Raw genomic sequence first — 19001 nt, forward strand, 5'->3', positions numbered from 1 at the left:
AATTTATGTAGTAACTACCATAATATTCTATCTTTTATTTTCATAAATATAGCCATCATTTGAAAATAAAATTGATACATTATTTCCTGCATTCATTTTAAAACCTGGATTATTTACTGAAATGAAATGCAAAAAAAATATATTGATAACTGTTCATGCTTTCTGTAAGTGTTTACAATAACTTGTACGTTGTTCCATATATCTTTTAAAATTTAGTGTTCATTTTCCTTTTCTTTCATAGATGCTAAACCATCTGATAAGGACGTAGTATCATCATTATTGGAATTTGGAGCGGAAATCAATGTAACCAATAGTCTGGGAGAAACAGCTTTATTGTGTTACATAAGGAAATCAGATAAAACTCCAGAATTGACAGAATTTTTGTTAGATAAAGGAGTTGATCCAAATATTTGTGACAAAGAAGGAAATTCTGTTTTAATGGAGGCAATAAATCATGACTTATATTCAACTGTTAAATTGTTAGTACAGGTAAGAATAAAACATGAATAACGTTTTCAGTTTTGTTTATTAAATAACTTAAAGAATGTTGTAATATATACTTTTGTTTTGTTAACATATGGATTCAAAATTATAAGTGATGTCAAAAAAATGACCTCAATGTAATTCATTATGCTAACTATCAGTATCAGGCAATAGTTCGTTTATATTTCTTAATGTTTCTGTACCTGCCTTGATCAATACAAATAATTCATTGCACAATACGCTAATACTGTTTTGATGTGTCATGATGTTGAACAAATGTCAAGTCTAGGTGGTCAAGTGTTCACTCAATATGAATCGGTTTTCTTAAGGACGATATTTCAAGTACTATACGTCATGCATTCGGTGAACAGGTAAATGTTGATGGAAGTTTTAGAGCTGGTTATTAAGTAATACATGCATAATATTGGGTAGTTTCCATTAGAATGTAGCATACGATTATGTTAATCTTCTATACTCACATGTTGTCATTTTAAACTATCATTTCAACAATTTAAATTTTATAAAATAGTACAAAAACAAGAAGATGTGGTATGCTTGACGATGAGACATTTTAAATCCAGGGACAAATAAGGTAGAAGTTAGCAAACATAGATCCCCGTATGACCTTTAACAAGGAGTGAAACCCATACCGTAGAGCAAGCTAAAAACGGAATCTGGCATGACAGCTACATACAGAAAATGGCGGCGTTAAAAAATATTGCGGACGCTCAACCCTCCTATTATTTGAGACAGTGGTTTGACAGTACAAATATGACCACGTTATTCATCATTTGAAAAAGTTTTGACTCAAAAGATTGACACAAACAACACACTAAGTAATTAACAATAATACTAAAGACACAAAGTAACAATCTGAAAGCTCGTTCAAGGCAAATAACAACTAATGAACATATATTGAGTAAGTGTGAAATCTGTTAAGAACTCGAAGTCGGTTACAATTTCATACGTAAGTTATTGTGTGTGTGTAAAACAAAATCATCAACATACGCAGAATGTGTTTAAATAGAAAATATATATATCTCTCGGATTTGAATTCACATGCTTTCATGCTAAATAGACTAATAATTTATATTTTGACATACTTCTGTTAGCACAAAGCAAACATCAACCACATCAGAGAGGATGGAAACACAGCTCTACATTTATGTTTGTTGAAAGGTATTGTATGAATAAAAAGCAGACCCAAAGAAAATTTATTCAAACTATTTAACATAATATACTGATACTGTTGACAAAAGGAAAACGCTTCCCAAATCTTTCATAATCATGTTTAAATTTTAATGGTAAGAGTTCTATATAGTTATCAAAGGTACTAGGCTTATAATTTGATACGCCAGACGCGCGTTTCGTCTACACAAGACTCATCAGTGACGCTCAGATCAAAATAGTTAGAAAGCCAAACACTATAAAGTTTAAGAGCATTTAGGACTCAAAATTCCAAAACGTTGTGCCAAATACGGCTAAGGTAATCTATGCTTAGGATAAGAAAATCCTTATTATTTCGAATAATTCATACTTTTGCAATCAGTTAATTTATAGAAATGACCATATAATTGATATTCATGTCAACACCGAAGTGCTGACTACTGGGCTGGTGATACCCTCGGGGACGAAAATCAAACAACCAACAAAATTAACAAAATAACAATAACCTTTTACAAGTTATTTATTTTGGTGTTTAATGCATATGAACCCTTTATATAGTCCAGATATTTAAAGATAAAGGAAGTTGCACTTTAAAAAATGTGAACGTTCTATAAATTTTATCCGCCCGATGCGCTCTTCTGTCATTACCTTTGTCAGCAACGTTTAAAGCCGCATATTTGAAAGCTAAGGATGTAAAAGAATCGAAACATTTGAGAGCTTTCTTACTAAAAGGCGCCTAAAAATAATACCTCAATCCATCTAAGGTCAACGTTGCCTTGATAGTTTTTCAATATTTCTTTTACCAATATACCAGTACCACATGGTTATCTCTGAAAATTGTATGCATACTTCGCCATGTTTAAAAACGAATTATTTGGTTCAAGCATAGAGATTAATCTGACAGCTTTCTGTTTCCATATTCAGCTTAAAGTTTATTTATTTCTGGCGAAAAATACAACTTTTGCGTATGGTTACATTTTTGTTTCGGAATGGATATTTGATAATCTTTCATTTCAATAATGTATTGTATCTTTTGTTAACAGATGTGGTTTATATAATATTTCTGTTTAAGACATTCTGTTCTCGGCCACTGTTTCTTTCTTGAAGTAATGTGTTAATGATTTAACTGCCATTCTATGATAGAGCCAGGCAGATGTCAATTCAAGAGGGTTCTCAGAATTTCATGAAATTTTGTGTATGCATTGCATATATACAAATGTATTGAAGATATGAAATGTATTTTTTTTTTTTAATTTTGGGGTCTTTTAGGGGGCTTAATGTTTTCATCCTAATTTTGGCGCAATTTTGCTTTACAAATGACAATTTTTTAATCAATTATTTGACTGCCTATTGCACTACATCTGATTGTTTTCAAAGTTTCAACAAGTTATTATATAGTTAAATTAAATTTTCAATTCCTTTAAATATATTAATTTTTTTCGAAAAAAAATATTTTGTTCAAGGAAGATAACCCATTTCCTCAAAAAGTTGAAAAATGACAAAAAACACCACATTTTAAACATGTTAAAAATGAATAAAAAAATTTACGGACGCTTTAAATTTTATGAAATTGTTTATTACTGAAAATTCATCACCTATCTCATAATTAACTAAAAGATTTTACTCGGGTTCAAACTATTTTTCATCCAGTAGCCATATCAAAATAGTGATATTTTTATGAAATATTGGACAGTTGTATACACTAAGTCACTAGTGCAAGTTTGCATGTACATTATTTGTTACCAGCACTTTCCCTTTTTTTCTATTTTGGAAGACCTTTATCAAAAATGTATTAGAATGATTTGGGAAACAAGGGGGTGGGTGGGGAACTTATACATGTTTCAACCACGCAGGTACAGAATTTAAGAAAACATAGAAACTGATGTTGCATATCTAAAACTACATTTTGAAAGTTTTCATGATTTAATGAATAATAACAAATAAAAATAAATGAAATACAAGTAATATTCAAGTACAAGAAATAGAACAAAATTTTTAAATACATTTACATCGATTTCTAGCAACATTATCATGATTATCAAGCACATGTTTTTGGTGGAGTTCGTGTTGCTTAGTTTTTGGTTTTCTATGTTGTGTCATCTGTATTATTATTTGTCTGTTTGTCTTTTTATTTTTGGCCATGGCGTTGTCAGTTTGTTTTCGATCTATGAGTTTGACTGCCCCTCTGGTATCTTTCGTCCCTCTTTTAGAACAATTTTTTTTTAAAGTGATTAAATAATTCTTCAATACTACAAAGTTAATTGGTAGACAGTATCAAACACCCAGCGTGACTAGTAATATGAAGTAAATACCCATTACTTAAATGGTCATGTTCTTTAACTTTTTCATACATCACTGGAAATGCGCAAGTCAAGAATAGTTGCGGATAAGAGATGGTAGCCCTTAGCTTAATAGACTGAAAGACAGACGGAAAGATGGACAGAGAAGAACGTTAACTAGAAACTTTAGTGATTAAAAACATAATGAACACATTGGCCCTCAGAATTAGTGCTTAAGATTTTTAATCCCTTCCGTAGCTATGTCAGTATGTGTCTTACTAAATTTTCAAAGTGCAATAATTTCATAACAGCAAAGATAATGATTAATAGAGATGTGCCATTTTATACATATACCAAAGGGAAACATTGTTTAAAGCAATATTAGTTATTGTTTTATTGCATTTAATAGAAAATGGGAATTTTGGAGCAAGATTTTTGCAGAAAATCCACAGACTTTAATACAGAGATCTTGTTATAAAGTTTTAAACATAGATTACTTGCTTACATGACTTGTTTACAAGTCTATGATGTGCTTGCCTTTATTGTTCACAAAAAGTCATACACAATCTTTACATTCCAAAAAACCTCGTGATGAGTCACTAAAGTCAAGTGCACCCTATAAGGTGTACTTGAATTTGTCCATATTTTTTTTGTTTTAACCAATTTCTTAATTTATATACTTGTTTTAAGGAAATCATTGCTAGAACTGCATGCAGTAATATTCTATATTTCAGGCAAATAATTGTCAGATATTAGAGAACAAGGGGAAAGGCTGTGGATTTTCTATTAAATTTCAATATGTTTAGCATTGGAACAACAAAAGCAAACATAATCCTTAAAGACGAAATGAACACATTGGCCCTAAGATATTTGTTTAGTTACAGAGTCGACAATGTTCAAAGTCTCAATAGCATCTAACTCAGTTAGAACTTCATTTAAGTCATCATCAACTTCTGTTTTCAAGTTCAATTCTAATCCTGGACGTTCCGGGTTCTGTTTCTGTAGTTTTAATTGTAAGCTTGTAAATACACCTCCAACCTACTGTGCTGTAACCCAATCATCAGGAGCAAATAATCTTCCACCTGCCTCGTTTTTGTTTGATATAATCCTTAACTGAAGCCTTGAAACACACAAATTTCCTTTCTGACTTTAAGGCCCACCCAGACTTAAAGTTTGATGGCATATCCATAAAATCTGCTCCACCTCTCCACCCAAACTTCCATGGCAACATCAGTCATGTTGTCATTTTCATAGTAAATAAGTTGTCCAATGACAAGATGTTGTTCTAGAGTTGACGGTTTTCTAAATGACTTGACACACCCAGGAACTGTGCAAGCTAAATCTCCATGCTCTGTTGAGTTATTCAGCTTGAGTTTTGTTGGTCTTAAATTACACGTTGCTTCAAATGGCTCTTCTATAATCTGAAAAAAAACTGGGAAATATTTGACATTACAGATTAAAAGCATTATTTTTATATCATGTATATCAATCTTATATTGTCTATTAACATACTTTGAAAATTTAATTTGTTTAAACTTTTTCATATATGTAATATAAGAAAGTGACCTAACAGTCTGTCATTATGTAGAGGCTGTAAAGAGTCTGTGTCGCTAACCTAGGTCTATGAGCACCTTTCAACAATAGACTCTCTCCAACATTGTGCACTAGAATAGAATTCATGATAAAAATAATGTATGGCTGATAATATTTTTCTGTTTACCGTTTCTCTCTATTCTTTTTAGTTTGTGTCTAAAATGCAAAAAATAGTAAGAAATATATCAATTAAGGCAATCACTACTATCATGGCAATCACTACTATCATGACTATAACATGTATCAGGAGTAAACCAACAATTTCGGCAAAATTTGTAGATATTGTCATGATTGTCTTGCTGATCCTTTTTGATATTTAAAGCGTCTATTTTTTTTTATATATTTTTCAAGATATTAGACAAAAACGTAAAATATTGGTAAAATTGTCATTAGGCCCGGTGTCTTGTTTGATTTGCTGTTCCTTTTTTTGTCAAAGACACAAAACCTATTTACATACACAAACCTACCTTTATCCTACTCTCATCATAACTGAGGTTTCTGGAGATCTTTTCTAGTATTTTTAATGAAAAATACACTTCCTATACCAAATGCTTGATAGACTTTGATTCCTTGGTCCTCAAAATCGAAGTTTGACGTCTTGCTGATCTTAAAGTGTTTGATTGTCCCTATCAAAACAGGTGAGTTCTCAACTGCAATCTCTACCAGTGTTACAAAGTGATTCTAACACCTTTGTTACTGCCTATTCTAGAGGTGGCGTGAATCAGATGTGGATACTAAAAAATTCCAAAGATCTTTTAGAGTACATACAATCTAAGACTCTCTCATCTTGCAATAGTATTAAAACATTTGACTTTTCAAGTATTTTTATCTTGGGGAAGGATAAATCCTACTTAACAAAGAATCACTCTGATTTAAACAAAAAATTCTCTGAAACTGACATTATCAAGATGCTTGATTTCTTGATTGACAACATATTTGTTACGTTTGGAGGACGTGTTTTTCAACAGACTGTCGGAATTCCAATGGGAACCAATTGTGCCCCTCTATTGCCGACTTGTTTCTTTATATCATGAGGCTGACTTCATACAGGAACTTCTTGGGAAGAAAGATAAGAAGTTAGCAATATCCTTTAACTTTACGTTCCGCTATATAGATGATGTTCTCTCACTAAATAATACAAAATATGGTGACTATGTTGAACGAATCTATCCCATCGAACTAGAGATAAAGGATACTACAAATACAGTTAAGTCTGCCTCATAGCTTGACTTACATCTAGAAAGTGACAATGAGGGTCGGTTGAAAACAAAACTTTACGACAAACGAGATGATTTCAGCTTCCCTATTGTGAACTTTCCATTTCTATGTAGCAACATTCCAGCAGCGCCTGCATACGGAGTTTATATCTCCCAATTGATACGATATTCCCGGTCTTGTATTTCCTATCATGATTTCCTTGATAGAGGGTTGCTGCTCACAAGGAAGCTATTTAACCAAGAGTTCCAAATGATGAAGTTGAAATCATCCCTTCGTTAATTTTACGGACGCCATCACGAGTTGGTTGACCGTTATAAAATAACCGTTTCACAGATGATATCGGATATGTTCCTTATGTCGTAACTACAATACTCGTCCCTTTTCACGAATGTGACCTACCGAATTAGAATATTTACCGGATTTGTAATAACATAAGCAACACGACGGGTGCCACATGTGGAGCAGGATCTGCTTACCCATCCGGATCACCTGGGATCACCCCCAGTTTTTGGAGGGTTCGTGTTGCTTAGTCTTTAGTTTTCTATGTTGTGTCTTGTGTACTATTATTTGTCTGTTCGTCTTTTTATTTTTTAGCCATGGCGTTGTCAGTTTATTTTCAATGTATGAGTTTGACTGTCCCTCTGGTATCTTTCGCCCCTCTTTTACTCTCTAGTGCTCTCTTTAAATCTGCTGGATTTTCAATATTATTTCCTTCATTGGCAAATTTCAGGACATGCATTCTACAAGTTCCTGCTCTTGAATCACATAAGTCTTTACCACTCTGTACTTCACTGAAGTTGTATTCTCCTACACGTAACTCAAACAGAGAATTGTTCTTCCATATATATGCCATCAACTGCAATGAGTGGTAGCAACCTGCATTGTCTGATTTTAGGAACACTTCTTGTAAATTTGCTGCATGGTTTTAATCCTAAACAAAGTATCCTTCAACAACATGGCTACTGATAACCATCCTTGAGTACCGCCTTGTAATATGTGTAAATAGGATACCAGGCTAAAATTTCTTTCTATACAGTTTTCAGGATTGTCATCTGGTTGCTTTGGAATCAATACAATTATCACATGCCAACTGATGCCTTGTTTGCCAAACCATTTTTTTTTGTGATTCTCTAAAACTATGTGGTAAATACTTCATATCCCAATCCCTGATTATCAGGACTTGATGGTTTTCCATGGTTTTTATTAATCCAGTTTTACTTGTTTCCTGGTTGATGGTTCTTACAACATGTGCTTTCCATTCTGATAATTTGCTACAAGATAGATCAAAATCATGATTCATTTCAGATTTTAAATCAACTTCTATATTAGCTTCAGCAAGTGAATTTGAAATATAAGTTGTTACCTCTAAAACTTTGGTGCAAGGAGAACAGGCCTGGGTGCTAGTGGCCACAAGATTCCTTAAAGTCCTTACTCTGATCATCTGTCAGAGCAAACGTTGTACAATGATCAGTACAGTTTGAGTTTTTTTCATATGAAGTTTCATGTCAAACTTTAAATGTTGGTTCACCTTTGCAAGTTTGTTGAGCAGTTCTTTAAAAGCTTTGTTAGAAATCCCATTTTCTTCCAACCAGTAGACAATTTTTTCAAGTGTTTCAATGGCAGTCATGCCATCTGCAGGATATAACTATCAAGCCCCTTTAAAGATTTTTTTTGTGATGCAGCACATACTTTGACTATTTTGCATAATGTTGCTTTGGATGGTACAGTGACTTCTTGGTCTTCACAATAGTTTTCATACGCATTGATAATTCTTGAGGCAATCATAGTTCTTATCATTTTAGGTATCTTTATCTGCAGTCCAGATGATAAGTGAAGGGTTTTAGAACCATACCCTACTGCTTGAGAAAAAGATGGACTGAAAAGAAACTGAATAAAGTGTTGTATCTGGAACTTGGTCATTCTAACTCGATGAATCTTTGGTGGGTTTATGATTTGCTCCGGACCACGAGTCGCAGCATATTTTCTGGCAGTATCAATCTTATGCCTTGTCAGTCCTGGAATTAGCTTACAGTGATGAGTCTTTTTAAACAAAGATAGAATTTGTATCTGACTCTGATGACCATCTGCTTTTGTATAGGCTTTTGCTACAGCCTGGGTCAATGCATCTTCTTCTACTTTTTCTTCCGTTTTACTTGAATCATATTTTTTAAAAACTAATTTCATTAATTCATCTGTCTGGTTTGGGGCAATACATTCAAATAAATACTGAACGCACTCATTAGCTTTCTGTGTGGAGTAATCTCTTGTTGATTGATGAGTGTTGTTAAACGGTCGAGTCAAAGAGTACCGCAGTGGTTTAAAATTCCCATTTGACAGTATATTCATGCTTCTGTTCAGTTTATCACGAGGTTTCCATGAGTCTGTGCTAGTTAATTGTGATCACTGTGTACTTGACTGTGATGACTGTGTACTTGAAATCTCTGCAAAATTATAAAAGATAATAAAATAAGAAAGTTGAACAAGACCTTAACTAGGTATCATTTTTTCGATCTCGTTTACACTGCAAACTGCTCAGAGTCTGAAAAGACCATATTTTGTGCTCGACCAGTAAGGTTGAGCACAGATTTTACTTGATAAGACTCGACATTATCTCGACAGTACTAAACTGTACTTGACTGTACTCCACTTTGGTCTCGACCTTACTTAATAAGTCTGATTCAGTATTTGATTATCTTTGTGTAGTCTGAAATGGTCTCGATAAAAGGCTCGAGCAATCTCGACCAGTCTTGACTCAGTCTCGACCTGTTTCGACCAGGCTTGACCTTCAAATTTAGTCTTGACTGGTCTGATTCAGCCCATCTAACATCAAAATATAATGATCTTACAAAATTCCAGGTTACTTGGTAGTTTGGTTCATTGCTGTCAAATTAAAGGAGGTAAAAAAAGCAAGAATTTTCAGTTTTGATTATACTCAGATAGTTATCTTTAATTATTTCTATAACTTTTTCAAAACAACTTGGATTTTCATAAAATTCTACAGCTATCTCAATAATACATTGATCTTACAGAATGCCAAATTGTTTGGTAGTTTGGTTTATTGCTGTCAAACTTAAGGATTTAATCAAAAGGTAAAAAAAAACTGGAATTTTCAGTTCGAACTGAATTAAGATAGTCACCTTTAAATTTGTTTATTACTTTTTAGCTCACCTGGCCCGAAGGGCCAAGTGCACTTTTCTCATCACTTGGCGTCCGTCGTCCGTCGTCGTCCGTCGTTGGCGTTAACTTTTTTACATTTTGAACTTCTTCTAGAGAACCACTGAATGGAATGAAACCATATAACCGATTGAGTCAAGTTGGTCTTAGAGCTCGTCGTCCGTTAAAGGGACCTATCCTTACGCAGCGTCACAGGATGGCGCGACTTCATTGGACTCGAGTACGGATTCGATGGAATAGGCTAACATGGAGACAGGTTCTTTTTACCGATGAATCTAAATTCAACATGAAATTTAGCGACGGCAGAGCCAGGGCCTACCAGAGGCGCAATGAACGATTTTCTGATGCGTGCCTACACGCAACAGATCGGTTTGGTGGTGACGGAATTATGGTATGGGGACGGAATAATCTACAAGGAAAGCACCGAGCTCAAAATCATCGTTGGTAACCTAAATGCAACAAGGTATAGGGACGAAATTCTGGCCCCAGTTGTTCTTCCGTTTCTCCGAAGACATCGTTTCAACCACGTTTTTTAGCAGGACAACGCCCGTTGTCACGTGGCACACATTTCGATGAACTTTTTGAATAATAACCATATTCATGTGTTGCCATGGCCAGCAATGTCTCCAGATTTATCGGCAATTGAACATCTTTGGGACGAACTAGGCCGACGTATCAGAAATAGCCAAAATCCATCGGAAACGCTCGCCCAGCTCCGAACATCATTTTTCAGGGAATAGAACAACATCCCTCAGGTTATGAATAAGGTCATTAGTTTTCTCAGTTGAATTGTTTCATATTTTTCATGTCTTGCACTTTTAAAGCTGACCATACAGCACTATACGGGATTTTATCGTTGTTGAAGGCAGTACGGTTGCAAAGTTTTTTTGAATTTTTGGGGGGAAATTTTTAAAAAAATTTTAAAATTTTTTTTTGTTTTATTTTTTTACAAATTTTAGTCTTCAAATTCATTTATTTTTTATTTTTTATATTTTTTTTTTTACATTTTTTTTGTTATTGTTTTTTAACATTTTATTTTTATTCTTTATTTTGGTAAATTTTTTATTTTTTGGCAAAATTTTATTTATCCCGGGGTGAACAAGGGTGGGTGTTATTTACACCGGGGTAATTAACCAATCAGATTGCAGTATTTTTGCTGCATAAGAAATAAAACTGCTTATATCCACTTCATATGAACTTTAGTTGTATCACTGGCAATCATACCACATCTCCTTATTTTTATACTGAAATAAGTACATACAGTATTTAATAGTGTAGATATATGCACCTAAATTTACATTATAATTAGTACATTTACATTACTGTTACATAATAGCATACATGTTAAGCCTCCCAGGTTTTGGTAGTTTTTTAGGCAAACCTCACACCTCCAGGATTTGCCAGGATTTCTACCTCGCTCAAGAGGCTTTAGAAGGAAAGACTTTTTTTTGACAAATCGCAATGTTCTTATCAAGGGGAGTGAAACACACATTATGCTCATCATAGGACTTATATACACAAAAGTCTTACAACTCCTACTTATTATTGTATGTTCCAACATTACTTCATATAATTTCCACAAATCTTCCCATTCTTAAATGAATAAAAACAAGAATATTTTCATATTTACACACTTACACATCTTGGTTTTTTTTTCTACAATTGTAAAGTTATTTTTTGTGAAGATTAAAATTTAAGGTGACATTACAAAACAGCCACTCCATCCTTGTATATGTTTGACCTAGAGACCAGTATAACACATTCCGTACGGAAGTAAACGGATTTCGTAATATATTCACCTAAAATTGTGTAAAATGATTCTTTACTTTTTTTGTTTTTAGCTCACCTGACCTGAAAGGTCAAGTGAGCTTTTCTCATCACTTTGCGTCCGTCGTCCGTCGTCCTGCGTCCGTCGTCCGTCGTCCGTCGTCCGTAAACTTTTACAAAAATCTTCTCCTCTGAAACTACTGGGCCAAATTTAACCAAACTTGGCCACAATCATCATTGGGGTATCTAGTTTTAAAAATGTGTGGCGTGACCCTGTCAACCAACCAAGATGGCCGCCACGGCTAAAAATAGAACATAGGGGTAAAATGCAGTTTTTAGCTTATAACTCAAAAACCAAAGCATTAAGAGCAAATCTGACATGGGGTAAAATTGTTCATCAGGTCAAGATCTATCTGCCCTGAAATTTTCAGATGAATCGGACAACCCGTTATTGGGTTGCTGCCCCTGAATTGGTAATTTTAAGGAAATTTTGCTGTTTTTGGTTATTATCTTGAATATTATTATAGATAGAGATAAACTGTAAACAGCAATAATGTTCAGCAAAGTAAGATTTACAAATAAGTCAATATAACCGAAATGGTCAGTTGACCCCTTTAGGAGAAATTGCCCTTTATAGTCAATTTTTAACCATTTTTCGTAAATCTTAGTAATCTTTTACAAAAATCTTCTCCTCTGAAACAACTGGGCCAAATTAAACCAAACTTGGCCACAATCATCATTGGGGTATCTAGTTTAAAAAATGTGTGGCGTAACCCGGCCAACCAACCAAGATGGCCGCCACAGCTAAAAATAAAACATAGGGGTAAAATGCAGTTTTTGGCTTATAACTCAAAAACCAAAGCATTTAGAGCAAATCTGACATGAAGTAAAATTGTTTATCAGGTCAAGATCTATCTGCCCTAAAATTTTCAGATGAATCGAACAACCTGTTGTTGGGTTGCTGCCCCTGAATTGGTAATTTTAAGGAAATTTTGCTGTTTTTGGTTATTATCTTGAATATTATTATAGATAGAGATAAACTGTCAACAGCAATAATGTTCAGCAAAGTAAGATTAACAAATAAGTCAACATGACTGAAATGGTCAGTTGACCCCTTTAGGAGTTATTGCCCTTTATAGTCAATTTTTAACAATTTTTCGTAAATCTTAGTAATCTTTTACAAAAATCTTCTACTCTGAAACTACGTGGCCAAATTAAACCAAACTTGGCAACAATCATCATTTGGTTATCTAGTTTTAAAAATGTGTGGCGTGACCTGGTCAACCAACCAAGATGGCCGCCACGGCTAAAAATAGAACATAGGGGTAAAATTCAGTTTTTGGCTTTTAACTCAAAAACCAAAGCATTTAAAGCAAATCTGACATGGGGTAAAATTGTTCAGCAGGTCAAGATCTATCTGCCCTGAAATTTTCAGATGAATCGGACAACCCGTTATTGGGTTGCTGCCCCTGAATTGGTAATTTTAAGGAAATTTTGCTGTTTTTGGTTATTATCTTGAATATTATTATAGATAGAGATAAACTGTAAACAGCAATAATGTTCAGCAAAGTAAGATTTACAAATAAGTCAACATTACCGAAATGGTCAGTTGACCCCTTTAGGAGTAATTGCCCTTTATAGTCAATTTTTAACCATTTTTCGTAAATCTTAGTAATCTTTTACAAAAATCTTCTCCTCTGAAACAACTGGGCCAAATTAAACCAAACTTGGCCACAATCATCATTTGGTTATTTGGTTTTAAAAATGTGTGGCGTGACCTGGTCAACCAACCAAGATGGCCGCCACGGCTAAAAATAGAACATAGGGGTAAAATTCAGTTTTTGGCTTTTAACTCAAAAACCAAAGCATTTAAAGCAAATCTGACATGAAGTAAAATTGTTTATCAGGTCAAGATCTATCTGCCCTGAAATTTTCAGATGAATCGGACAACCCGTTGTTGGGTTGCTGCCCCTGAATTGGTAATTTTAAGGTAATTTTGCTGTTTTTTGTTATTATCTTGAATATTATTATAGATAGAGATAAACTGTAAACAGCAATAATGTTCAGCAAAGTAAGATTTACAAATAAGTCAATATAACCGAAATGGTCAGTTGACCCCTTTAGGAGTAATTGCCCTTTATAGTCAATTTTTAACCATTTTTCGTAAATCTTAGTAATCTTTTACAAAAATCTTCTCCTCTGAAACAACTGGGCCAAATTCAACCAAACTTGGCCACAATCATCATTTGGTTATTTGGTTTTAAAAATGTGTGGCGTGACCTGGTCAACCAACCAAGATGGCCGCCACGGCTAAAAATAGAACATAGGGGTAAAATTCAGTTTTTGGCTTTTAACTCAAAAACCAAAGCATTTAAAGCAAATCTGACATGAAGTAAAATTGTTTATCAGGTCAAGATCTATCTGCCCTGAAATTTTCAGATGAATCGGACAACCCGTTATTGGGTTGCTGCCCCTGAATTGGTAATTTTAAGGTAATTTTGCTGTTTTTGGTTATTATCTTGAATATTATTATAGATAGAGATAAACTGTAAAAAACGATAAATGTCGGCAAAGTAAGATCTACAAATAAGTCAACATGACCGAAATTGTCAGTTGACCCCTTTAGGAGTTATTGCCCTTTATAGTCAATTTTAACCATTTTTTCGTAAATCTTAGTAATCTTTTACAAAAATCTTCTCCTCTGAAACTACTGGGCCAAGTTAATTATAGATAGAGATAATTGTAAGCAGGAAAAATGTTCAGTAAATTAAGATGTACAAACACATCACCATCACCAAAACACAATTTTGTCATGAATCCATCTGCGTCCTTTGTTTAATATTCACATAGACCAAGGTGAGCGACACAGGCTCTTTAGAGCCTCTAGTTAAAATTTTATATTTTTTATCATAAAATATAACATATCGAGTCGTCCTGCATTATTTATTATATCGCTGTATGCAATTTACTATGAAAAAGAGTTGTCAACATACAGTTTTAGGATAAGAATGAAATATAACAGTATGAATATGTGGTATGGTTGCAAAATGATATAACGTGCCATCATTACATTATTAAGTCAGCTTTCGACCTTGAACATTGGGCAAAGCCAGTACCATATAGTAAGCTATAAACGGTTCCAACAAGATTTAGTGTGCAATAAATCAAAAGAGAAACCAACAGAGCCACTCTCATATCACTCGTGTGTAATAACTGACTAATGTTCACGTTATGTTTTACAACTTTTGACCACATTGTTTATGTAGTGCTATATGCAATAACGTTATCGGTACCAATTTTATAGCACCAGATAAGCATTTCGTCAGTTAATTTCTCTTCAATGATTCCCGAGGCCAGAATATTTGAAAATCCAAAACCAGGCAAGAAATCATAGCTTTGCATGTGTTAAACGTCTGTAGGTCATGTAAACATGTTTTAGACAACAGTTTGTTTTTATTTGGACTGCTCATAAATCCCTCCAAAAATAACAGCCAATTTGTGAAAAAAATCGTACCAACATATGATTTATGGGGCTAAACATGGACATTCATGACACCAGACAACATTTTTGTTTATTGGGCATTCAAGATAAATACGATACAACTTAATATATTGAACCCCAAAAGGATGATCATTATTGCGATTCTACATCATGAACATTAGTTTTTCCTAAGGTTTTCTCGTTGATAGCGTTCGAAGCAAAGATGTAATACCACCATTGATGTTCCCCTATTAGTCTTTTATTAAATTTGCACTTTTCAAAAAAAAGTGCAGAATTTATCTTTGTTTCAAATAAAGAACTACTTGGCATGAGTAAAGTTTTATCCTGTCCAGAACTAAAGACCAAATGTCACATAATATTTCATTGCATACAAGAAAATAACTATAACAGGAAGTTAACCTATCAAAATGGGTCAGTTCAATAGTTTGAGAAAAAAATTTAGTATAATGTAAAACGACATCTACAGCGATTTGAGCAAAATTTCTTCAAAAAATCCAAATCAAGCCGCATCATGATAGAATATAGTGTGGACCAATAAATGATAAATGATAAAATATTAATCTCATGTGCCTGCAAACAGTTGAATATGATACAAAAGATGACTTTTGGATGATGAATACCACTAATGGACCTCTTCGTCTGCATTATTAGGTATCTCTCGGTCCATATATACCTCTCATTTCTTCAAAATTTCAACTTTTTAGGTCAATAAATTAAAATTTTAGGGTTACGTTCACTCATTTATTCTATAAATATTATAATGAAAGAGTTAAAGAAGTATTCAAGCTGAATGAACTATCTATTTAAAAGTTTTCTGTCTCCATGGAGGTTTCAATAAGTCATTTCGTAAAACTTAAAATAACGCCGCGTTCCAGAGAGGGACATAAAAAGATTCTCTTTTAGTGAATAATTTGTTGTTACTGCTTTAAAAATAATTTCATTTACTTATATAACAATATATTTATCAAAGTATTACTTAGGAAAAATTTTCTATAATAGCAGAATATGGAGAAAAAGCTCCCCAAAACACTGAGTATGGATTGCTCTGTCTACCAATAGTAGAGGCTTATTTCAAGGACATTTTCTTCTTAAATGTGTTTTTGAGACTCAATGCACTCAGAAAATTTCATTTGTTGTAATATTTCACTTAAATAGAAAGAAATTTTAACAAATGAAAGTACTCAAAAGGTCAAAGGTGCATGTGCAGCTTCCCATAAACAAGGAGTGCAAATTTTACCAGGACATAGTACACATAATCTGTGTCCCGCCTATAGCTATACAACGAACGATGAAATGTCTAGAGTTATATTTATATGTTTAATATTTGACCGTTTGTGGTCGTATCATGCTTTGCTCTACATTGTATTATATCAATTTTAGAATCACCAATAAAACAAAACAAACGAAAAAGAATCCTTACAATGGAAGAATCATTGAAACATGTCAAAATGTCAGATGCTCTCAGACGTAAAATTGTCCATCAATTGGAATTTGGTGAGACCTCAATGGCATCCTCGTCTGATGAAACAACGGAACACAGAAAAATTGTTTCTGCAAATCAAAACATAGGTATGAATGATAAGTACAAGAATGTTCCATAAATTGAAATACATTGTTTTTGGTAAGGAATACTCCATATGCTGTTCAATAGCACCATGTGTTAATGTGCGTATTCCTGGCTAAGCTCTAAGTCAGCGATAAGATAATGATAAAAAGCTTTAGATATGGGTACCAATTTATTAGCCTTGTATCTTTATTGAGATTTTACAAAAGTTATATTTGGCTTTTTATGTTGCTTGCGTGTTGTCTCGTTTACCTACATCTCAGTGGGAAATCTATTGTCAGAATATAACCTACCCAGTAAACTCAGAAATCTTGATCTTTTCAATCATTTTACCTCGGATGCTATTAATTATCAATTCACAACGTACTGGTAAAGAGTAACAATGAAATAAAAGTGAAATAAACTAACCTTGCATATAATATCATTTCCCTCCTAAAATATCAAATGACGAACACTATAGGAATTTTGTGTAGAATTGGTTAAAAATGCTACTATTGGTTTAAAATGTTGCTTTGTGAATACATTCCTGGAGTACCTACTACAATGTGTTTCCTTTAGCTCTATACTTCTCTGATACAAGTATATGTATGCAGCAACATCAGAGAAGTTCTGGAAAAAAAATTCAAATGGAAACAATTGATATGGAGTAAAGATTAACTTTTTTGAAATTAAGTTACTGACCTAATCCAGACGAACCTTATCGCGATTTAAACATTGAACGTGAACAGATCTTAAAGACCGGCAATAATCGAACATAAATCGAGATGACCTTTTCTTAAAATTGTATAAAGAATAGTAATATTCTTTTAACGGACAATCTACTTTATAAAAATATTTATCCTTAATGTTGCAACCTGCACAGGCATTATTTTTAAATTGTTATATTCACGACAAGTTTAAAGTTCACGCGACAAGAGGAAATCCGTGTACTCGAAAACTTCAGATGTGAAAAATAGGTATATTTTGGGAAATTGTAAAAGGCTAAAAACCTATGTGGAAAACTCAGAAATGTTTGACCTGAAAGATCTTTAAATTTTGTATGTACATGATTTTTTCATTTTCTTTTTTAATAATCAGCATAGAATACAATTTTTTTAAATTTCAGTTTCACAAGCTTCTAATGCAATTACCTTTGTGTCTTTGATTTATATTTCTAATACCATAGTTTAGCAAATCGTTTCTTTCAAATAAACGATCGTTGTTTAGAAATAACTTTTGATCAGTATCGTCACCGCTATTGTTTTACTATTGATTTTTTCAACAGTTTCTCAGGAAAAGTGAATTTTCCGTTGTTACCGACCAGCGGTTTAGGCACGGGTCTCTCTTGCTTTAAGGGAAAACGGTACTATTTATTCTGCCATAGCCGACAATACTAACATTTTCAAAATTTACCACTTTTTATAATAAAAACCTGGATAAAACAGTTATGTGTGGTGTTAGTACTTTTTTATTCTGTTTTAAAAATTGAAGCCAAATAGTATCATGACCAACTTCCAACGGAGCTTGTTTATGTTATCCATGCCCACCGTCCTTTTACGCCAAATTTATGAAATTTTGGAAGTCTTTTCGAATAATTCTCTAGAAAATATTTCAATAGGTTTCACAATTTATATTGTAAATATACATACTGCAGTTATTCATAGATAAATAAAAAAATATATTGTACCCTTACATCCAATCACAGCGCTCCCAAGTTGACTTCCTTCACCTGCCTTGGGTACACAAAAGGCCAACCTAATGCTGGGAAAATGTAATAGTACCGTTTTCCCTATACTGTGACATAAAGATATAAAGAATTCTTATGACACCATTAATGCAATACTGGGTTATTGTGAAAACCTTGGCTATAATAAATACTTGTATGTCCCCATTACTTAAAGAAACATGGATCATTTTATGTCCCCAACCCTACATGCTGGTTTACCTCTTTCTCTGCTTCTTTCAGATAAGGCTTAATAAACAACCTGTATCCAATCATATCTTATCTTATTTAAAAAGAATAATAAACAGTTCCATTTAAACAGATAAAAATGACGGTTCCATTTAATTTGTATTCATTTTATCCAAAATTTACAACATAAGCACAAATTCAAGATTGTTCATACTAATCGCCATTCCATGCTTAAGTATATGCCATATGGTGGTTCAAAATTTCAGAGCTTGTTATAAAATCCATTATTCTGTCTTGAGATGCTAGAACAAAGATATTAGACACTTAAAACATTAAATATGCAAAATAATCAGCTGTGAAGTT

At 33.3% G+C, this 19001-nt stretch overlaps 1 long non-coding RNA gene across 1 annotated transcript; it reads left to right on the plus strand.

Annotated features, from left to right (window-relative positions):
* Nucleotides 1-246: 246 nt before the first annotated feature.
* LOC127704248 (uncharacterized) lies at nt 247-16660 on the plus strand. Its single transcript, XR_007983201.1, has 3 exons — nt 247-489; nt 1596-1662; nt 16564-16660. It is a non-coding gene; the product is annotated as an uncharacterized LOC127704248 (long non-coding RNA).
* The last annotated feature ends 2341 nt before the right edge of the window (nt 16661-19001 follow it).

The sequence above is a fragment of the Mytilus californianus genome, unplaced genomic scaffold, assembly GCF_021869535.1.
Source record: "Mytilus californianus isolate M0D057914Y unplaced genomic scaffold, xbMytCali1.0.p SCAF_6, whole genome shotgun sequence".
Classification (NCBI taxonomy): domain Eukaryota; kingdom Metazoa; phylum Mollusca; class Bivalvia; order Mytilida; family Mytilidae; genus Mytilus; species Mytilus californianus.